This window comes from Ranitomeya variabilis, chromosome 1 (assembly GCF_051348905.1).
Source record: "Ranitomeya variabilis isolate aRanVar5 chromosome 1, aRanVar5.hap1, whole genome shotgun sequence".
In the NCBI taxonomy this organism is placed as follows: Eukaryota; Metazoa; Chordata; class Amphibia; order Anura; family Dendrobatidae; genus Ranitomeya; species Ranitomeya variabilis.
In genome coordinates, this window is record NC_135232.1 from 1,035,819,031 (window position 1) to 1,035,827,668 (window position 8,638).

An 8,638-nucleotide genomic window follows, 5' to 3' on the forward strand; every position below is an offset into this window, starting at 1 on the left:
TGGTTCCTTTGTTCTTTCAGAATGTGGTTCGTTTGCACGGCATTCCTGAGAATATCATGTCTGACAGAGGATCCCAGTTTGTGTCCAGATTCTGGCGATCTTTTTGTGCTAAGATGGGCATTGATTTGTCATTTTCATCTGCCTTTCATCCTCAGACTAATGGCCAAACGGAGCGAACTAATCAGACGCTGGAGGCTTATTTGAGATGTTTTGTTTCTGCGGATCAGGATGATTGGGTGACCTTCTTGCCATTGGCTGAGTTTGCCCTCAATAATCGGGCTAGTTCCGCTACTTTGGTTTCGCCATTTTTCTGCAACTCTGGTTTTCATCCGCGTTTTTCCTCGGGTCATGTTGAACCTTCTGACTGTCCTGGGGTGGATTCCGTGGTGGATAGGTTGCAGCGGATTTGGAATCATGTGGTGGACAACTTAAAGTTGTCACAGGAGAAGGCTCAGCGTTTTGCCAACCGCCGCCGCGGTGTGGGTCCCCGACTTCGTGTTGGGGATTTGGTTTGGTTGTCTTCTCGGTTTGTCCCTCTGAAGGTTTCCTCTCCTAAGTTTAAGCCTCGCTTTATTGGTCCTTATAAAATTTTGGAAGTCCTTAATCCGGTGTCTTTTCGTTTGGATCTTCCTGTGTCGTTTGCCATTCACAATGTGTTCCATGGGTGTCATGGTTCCCAATGGCAAGGGAACGTCAGAGAACTTAAATAACAGACTAGCTCTTGGGTGATGGAATCTCGAGCTGACCGTGAGCTAAACCTACCACACAACTAACAGTGGCCGGGTGGCGTACCTACGTTTTATCCCTAGACGCCCAGCGCCAGCCGGAGAACTAACTAACCCTAATAGAGGAAAAAACAGACCTGGCTTACCTCTAGGGAAATTCCCCCAAAAAGGAGACAGAAGCCCCCCACATATATTGACGGTGAGTTCAGAGGAAAAGACATACGCAGTATGAAGGTAGGTTCAGCAAAGCGAGGTCCGCTTACTAGATAGTAAGAAGATACAATAGGGAACTTCACGGTCAGCTGAAAACCCTATAAAAATACCATCCAGAAATTACTTTAAGACTCATGTGTCAACTCATGACACCGGAGTGGTAATTTCGGCCCACAAGAGCTTCCAGCTACAGAAACATAACATAACTGTGAACTGGAACAAAAATGCAACAAACTTAGGACTAAGAGTCCAACTTAGCTGATAGTAGTCTAGAAGCAGGAACATGCAACAGAAAGGCTCTGGTTACATTGATGGCCGGCACTAGAATAACTGAGCAGCAAGGCTAAATAGGATACTCCCACATCCTGATGGAAACAGGTGAACAGAGAAAGTGAAGCACACAAGTCCAGTACCACCAGCGACCACCGGGGGAGCCCAAAAACCAAATTCACAACAGTACCCCCCCTCAAGGAGGGGGCACCGAACCCTCACAAGAACCACCAGGGCAATCAGGATGAGCCCTATGAAAGGAACATCAGAGGCTGTCACCCAAGAATTATCCTCCTGACCGTAGCCCTTCCACTTGACCAGATACTGAAGTTTCCGTCTGGAAACACGGGAGTCCAAGATCTTCTCCACAACGTACTCCAATTCACCCTCAACCAACACCGGAGCGGGAGGCTCAACGGAAGGCACAACCGGTACCTCATACCTGCGCAATAATGACCGATGGAAGACATTATGGATAGAAAAAGATGCCGGAAGGTCCAATCGAAAGGACACAGGGTTAAGAATCTCCAAAATCTTATACGGGCCGATGAACCGAGGCTTAAACTTAGGAGAAGAAACCCTCATAGGGACAAAACGAGAAGACAACCACACCAAGTCCCCAACACGAAGACGAGGACCAACACGACGACGGCGGTTAGCAAAATGCCGAGTCTTCTCCTGGGACAACTCCAAATTGTCCACCACCTGTCCCCAAATCCGATGCAACCTATCCACCACAGTATCCACTCCAGGACAATCCGAAGACTCCACCTGACCAGAAGAAAAGCGAGGATGAAACCCCGAATTGCAAAAGAAAGGAGAAACCAAAGTGGCAGAACTAGCCCGATTATTGAGGGCAAACTCCGCCAACGGCAAAAAGGCAACCCAGTCATCCTGATCCGCAGACACAAAACACCTCAAATAAGTCTCCAAGGTCTGATTAGTTCGCTCAGTCTGGCCATTAGTCTGAGGATGGAACGCAGACGAAAAAGACAAATCAATGCCCATCCTAGCACAGAACACCCGCCAAAATCTAGACACGAACTGGGTCCCCCTGTCAGAAACGATATTCTCCGGAATACCATGCAAGCGAACCACATTTTGAAAAAACAGAGGAACCAACTCGGAAGAGGACGGCAACTTAGGCAAGGGCACCAAATGAACCATCTTTGAAAAACGGTCACACACCACCCAGATGACAGACATTTTCTGAGAAACAGGGAGATCAGAAATAAAATCCATAGAGATGTGAGTCCAAGGCCTCTTTGGAATAGGCAAAGATAACAACAATCCGCTGGCCCGAGAACAACAAGGTTTGGCCCGAGCACAAACATCACAAGACTGCACAAAAACTCGTACATCTCGAGACAGAGAAGGCCACCAGAAGGACCTAGCCACCAAATCCCTGGTACCAAAGATCCCGGGATGACCTGCCAACGCAGAAGAATGAACCTCCGAGATGACTCTACTGGTCCAATCATCAGGAACAAACAGTCTACCAGGCGGGCAACGATCAGGTCTATCCGCCTGAAACTCCTGCAAAGCCCGTCGCAGGTCTGGGGAAACAGCAGATAATATCACCCCATCCTTAAGGATACCTGTAGGTTCAGAATCACCAGGGAAATCAGGCTCAAAACTCCTAGAAAGGGCATCCGCCTTCACATTTTTAGAACCTGGTAAGTATGAGACCACAAAATTAAACCGAGAGAAAAACAACGACCAGCGCGCCTGTCTAGGATTCAGGCGCCTGGCAGACTCAAGATAAATCAAATTCTTGTGATCGGTCAATACCACCACCTGATGTCTAGCCCCCTCAAGCCAATGACGCCACTCCTCAAAAGCTCACTTCATAGCCAAAAGCTCCCGATTACCAATATCATAATTTCGCTCGGCGGGCGAAAATTTTCGAGAAAAGAACGCACAAGGTCTCATCACGGAGCAATCGGAACTTTTCTGCGACAAGACCGCCCCAGCTCCGATCTCGGAAGCATCGACCTCAGCCTGAAAAGGAAGAGTAACATCAGGCTGACGCAACACAGGGGCGGAAGAAAAGCGGCGCTTAAGCTCCCGAAAGGCCTCCACAGCAGCAGGGGACCAATCAGCAACATCAGCACCCTTTTTGGTCAAATCAGTCAAAGGTTTAGCAACATCAGAAAAACCAGTTATAAATCGACGATAAAAATTAGCAAAGCCCAAAAATTTCTGAAGGCTCTTAAGCGAAGAAGGTTGCGTCCAATCACAAATAGCCCGAACCTTGACAGGATCCATCTCAATGGAAGAGGGGGAAAAAATGTACCCCAAAAAAGAAATCTTTTGAACCCCAAAAATACACTTAGAACCCTTCACACACAAGGAATTAGCCCGCAAAACCTGAAAAACCCTCCTGACCTGTTGGACATGAGAATCCCAGTCATCCGAAAAAATCAAAACATCATCCAGATACACGATCATGAATTTATCCAAATATTCCCGGAAAATGTCATGCATAAAGGACTGAAAGACTGAAGGGGCATTTGAAAGACCAAAAGGCATTACTAAATACTCAAAATGGCCCTCGGGCGTATTAAATGCGGTTTTCCACTCATCCCCCTGCTTAATTCGCACCAAATTATACGCCCCACGGAGATCAATCTTAGAGAACCACTTAGCCCCTTTTATTCGAGCAAACAAATCAGTCAGCAGTGGCAGAGGATACTGATATCTGACTGTAATTTTATTCAAGAGTCGATAATCAATACACGGCCTCAAAGAGCCATCTTTTTTAGATACAAAAAAAAAACAGGCTCCTAAGGGAGATGAAGAAGGACGAATATGTCCCTTTTCCAGGGACTCCTTAATATATTCTCGCATAGCAGCATGTTCAGGTACAGATAGATTAAATAAACGACCCTTTGGAAATTTACTGCCCGGAATCAGATCTATGGTACAATCACAATCTCTGTGAGGAGGTAGTGAACCAAGCTTAGGCTCCTCAAAAACATCACGATAATCAGATAAAAATTCCGGAATCTCAGAGGGAATAGATGACGAAATGGAAACCAAAGGTACGTCCCCATGAGCCCCCTGACATCCCCAGCTTAACACAGACATTGCTTTCCAGTCAAGAACTGGGTTATGAGATTGTAACCATGGCAATCCGAGCACCAAAACATCATGTAGATTGTACAACACAAGGAAGCGAATCGTCTCCTGATGGTCTGGATTCATACGCATAGTCACTTGTGTCCAGTATTGTGGTTTATTACTAGCCAATGGTGTAGAGTCAATACCCTTCAGAGGTATAGGAACTTCCAGAGGCTCTAGATCAAACCCACAGCGCCTGGCAAAGGACCAATCCATGAGACTCAAAGCGGCGCCAGAGTCGACATAGGCATCCGCGGTAATTGACGATAATGAACAAATCAAGGTCACAGACAAAATAAACTTAGACTGTAAAGTGCCAATTGAAATAGACTTATCAACCTTTTTTGTACGTTTAGAGCATGCTGATATAACATGAGTTGAATCACCACAATAGAAGCACAACCCATTTTTTCGCCTAAAATTCTGCCGTTCGCTTCTGGACAGAATTCTATCACATTGCATATTTTCTGGAGCCTTCTCAGAAGACACCGCCAAATGGTGCACAGGTTTGCGCTCCCGCAAACGCCGATCAATCTGAATAGCCATTGTCATGGACTCATTCAGACCTGTAGGTGCAGGGAACCCCACCTGTTGTGAATTTGGATTCTGGGCTCCCCCGGTGGCCGCTTGTGGAATTGGACTTGTCATCCTCTTTCCTGTTTCACCTGGTTCCATCAGTAGTGGGTGTCGCTATTTAAGCTCATTTCTCTGGTGGTTTCTTGCCGGTCAACAATGTTATCTGATGCCTCTCAGTGCTTGTTCCTGCTTCTAGACTACTACTAGATAAGTTGGACTTTTGTCCATGTTTTGTTTTGCCTATTTGTTCCAGTTCACAGCTGAAGTTTTGTTACTGTGTCTGGAAAGCTCTCGTTGATCAGGGATTGCTACTCTGGCGTTATGAGTTAATGCCAGAGTTTAAGGTAATCTCTGGATGATGTTTTGTTAGTGTTTTTCTGCTGACCATGAAAGTATACTATCTGTCTTCTGCTATCTAGTAAGCGGACCTCAAATTTGCTAAGACTATTTTCCTGCTGCGTTTGTTGTTTCATCTGAACTCACCGTCATTATATGTGGGGGGCTACTGTCTTCTTTGGAATATTTCTCTAGAGGTGAGCCAGGTCTTATATTTCCCTCTGCTAGCTATTTAGGTCTTAGGCCAGAGCTGGGCATCTAGCGATAAATAGGAAATGCTACCTGGCTATTGCTAGTTGCGCGGCAGGCTTAGTTCATGGTCAGTATAGTTACATCTTCCGAGAGCTTGTCCCTCTATAGGCTTGCTATGATCTCTGCCTGCAGAGATCATGACAGTTTGACCGGCCAATAAAGTGTTAAAGACCCAGGTTGAGAAAGGAGAGTTATAAGAAGTCTGCTGGAATTTTTTTTTTTTTTTTTTCCTCCAGTCTGCCTTGCTGCAGTCTTTTTTCTCTCTCTCCTCCTAATCTCTGTATGGCTCTGTGTGCACCTGACAATAATGGATCTCCAGAGTGTAACTGCGGGTTTGAATAATCTCATCACGAAAGTACAAAATTTACAAGATTTTGTGGTACATGCTCCGGTATCTGAGCCGAGAATTCCTTTGCCGGAGTTCTTCACAGGGAATAGAGCTAGCTTCCAGAATTTCCGAAATAATTGTAAGCTTTATTTGTCCCTGAAGTCTCGTTCAGCTGGAGACCCTGCTCAGCAGGTTAGGATTGTGATTTCCTTGCTCAGGGGTGACCCTCAAGATTGGGCCTTCTCATTGCCAGCAGGGGATCCTGCGTTACGCGATGTGGATGCGTTTTTTCTGGCCTTGGGCTTGCTTTATGAGGAACCTCATTTGGAACTTCAGGCAGAAAAAACTTTGATGGCACTATCTCAGGGGCAAGACGAAGCTGAAGTTTTCTGCCAAAAATTCCGTAAATGGTCTGTGCTTACTCAGTGGAATGAGTGCGCCTTGGCGGCAACTTTCAGAGAAGGTCTCTCTGATGCCGTTAAGGATGTTATGGTGGGGTTCCCTGTGCCTGCAGGTCTGAATGAGTCCATGACAATGGCTATTCAGATTGATAGGCGTCTGCGGGAGCGCAAACCGGTGCACCATCTGGCGGTGTCTATGGAAAAGACGCCAGAAAGTATACAGTGTGATAGAATTCTGTCCAGGAGCGAGCGACAGAATTTTAGACGGAAGAATGGATTGTGTTTCTATTGTGGGGATTCTACTCATGTTATATCAGCATGCTCTAGGCGTACAAAGAAGCTTGATAAGTCTGTTTCCATTGGCACCATTCAGTCTAAGTTTATTTTGTCTGTAACCCTGATTTGCTCTTTGTCATCCATTGCCACGGACGCCTATGTTGACTCTGGCGCCGCTCTGAGTCTTATGGATTGGTCCTTTGCCAATCGTTGTGGTTTTGATTTAGAGCCTTTGGAGACTCTTATTCCTCTGAAGGGGATTGACTCCACCCCATTGGCTAATAATAAACCACAATACTGGACACAAGTAACCATGCGTATCAATCCGGATCACCAGGAGATTATTCGTTTCCTGGTGCTGTATAATTTACATGACGATTTGGTACTGGGATTGCCATGGTTGCAGTCTCACAACCCAGTCTTGGACTGGAGAGCAATGTCTGTGTTGAGCTGGGGATGTAAGGGTATTCATGGGGACTTACCTTTGGTTTCTATTTCGTCGTCCATTCCCTCTGAAGTCCCTGAGTTCCTCTCTGATTATCAAGATGTCTTTGACGAACCCAAGCTTGGGTCGTTACCTCCGCACCGTGAGTGCGATTGTGCCATAGATTTGATACCGGGTTGTAAATATCCCAAGGGTCGTTTGTTTAATCTGTCTGTGCCGGAACATGCTGCTATGCGGGAATATATAAAGGAGTCTTTGGAAAAGGGACATATTCGTCCATCTTCTTCTCCCTTGGGAGCTGGGTTTTTCTTTGTCTCAAAAAAAGACGGCTCTTTGAGACCATGTATTGATTATCGGCTTCTGAATAAGATCACTGTTAAGTATCAATACCCATTGCCATTGCTTACTGATTTGTTTGCTCGTATAGAGGGTGCTAAGTGGTTCTCTAAAATTGATCTTCGTGGGGCATATAATTTGGTGCGGATCAGGCAGGGGGATGAGTGGAAGACCGCATTTAATACGCCCGAGGGCCACTTTGAGTATTTGGTCATGCCTTTTGGTCTTTCTAATGCCCCTTCAGTTTTCCAGTCTTTTATGCATGATATTTTCCGCGATTTTCTGGATAAATTTATGATAATATATCTGGATGATATTCTGATTTTTTCTGATGACTGGGACTCTCATGTCCAGCAGGTCAGGAGAGTTTTTCAGGTTCTGCGGTCTAATTCTTTATGTGTGAAGGGGTCTAAGTGCGTTTTTGGGGTCCAGAAAATTTCCTTTTTGGGGTATATTTTTTCTCCCTCTTCCATTGAGATGGATCCCGTCAAGGTGCAAGCTATTTGTGACTGGACTCAGCCCTCCTCTCTTAAGGGTCTTCAGAGATTTTTGGGCTTTGCCAACTTTTACCGCCGATTTATTGCTGGTTTTTCGGATGTCGTTAAACCACTGACTGATTTGACCAGACAAGGCGCTGATGTTGCTAATTGGTCCCCTCATGCTGTAGAGGCCTTTCAGGAGCTTAAGCGCCGTTTTGCCTCTGCCCCTGTGTTGCGTCAGCCTGATGTGAATCTGCCTTTTCAGGTTGAGGTTGACGCTTCGGAGATCGGAGCTGGGGCAGTGTTGTCGCAGAAAGGTTCCGACTGCTCCGTCATTAGGCCTTGTGCCTTCTTTTCTCGCAAATTTTCGCCCGCAGAGCGGAATTATGATGTTGGGAATCGGGAGCTTTTGGCCATGAAGTGGGCGTTTGAGGAGTGGCGCCATTGGCTCGAGGGGGCTAGGCATCAGGTGGTGGTATTGACTGACCACAAAAATTTGATTTATCTTGAGACTGCCAGACGCCTGAATCCTAGACAGGCGCGCTGGTCTTTTTTTTTTTCTCGCTTTAATTTTGTGGTGTCATACCTACCGGGTTCTAAGAATGTTAAGGCAGATGCCCTTTCTAGGAGTTTTGACCCGGACTCTCCTGGTAATTCTGAACCCACAGGTATCCTTAGGGAGGGAGTAATTTTGTCGGCCGTTTCTCCTGATCTGCGGCGGTCCTTGCAAGAGTTTCAGGCGGATAGACCGGATCGTTGTCCGCCTGATAGACTGTTTGTTCCGGATGATTGGACCAGCAGAGTCATCTCTGAGGTACATTCTTCTGCATTGGCAGGTCATCCCGGAATTTTTGGTACCAGGGATTTGGTGGCAAGAT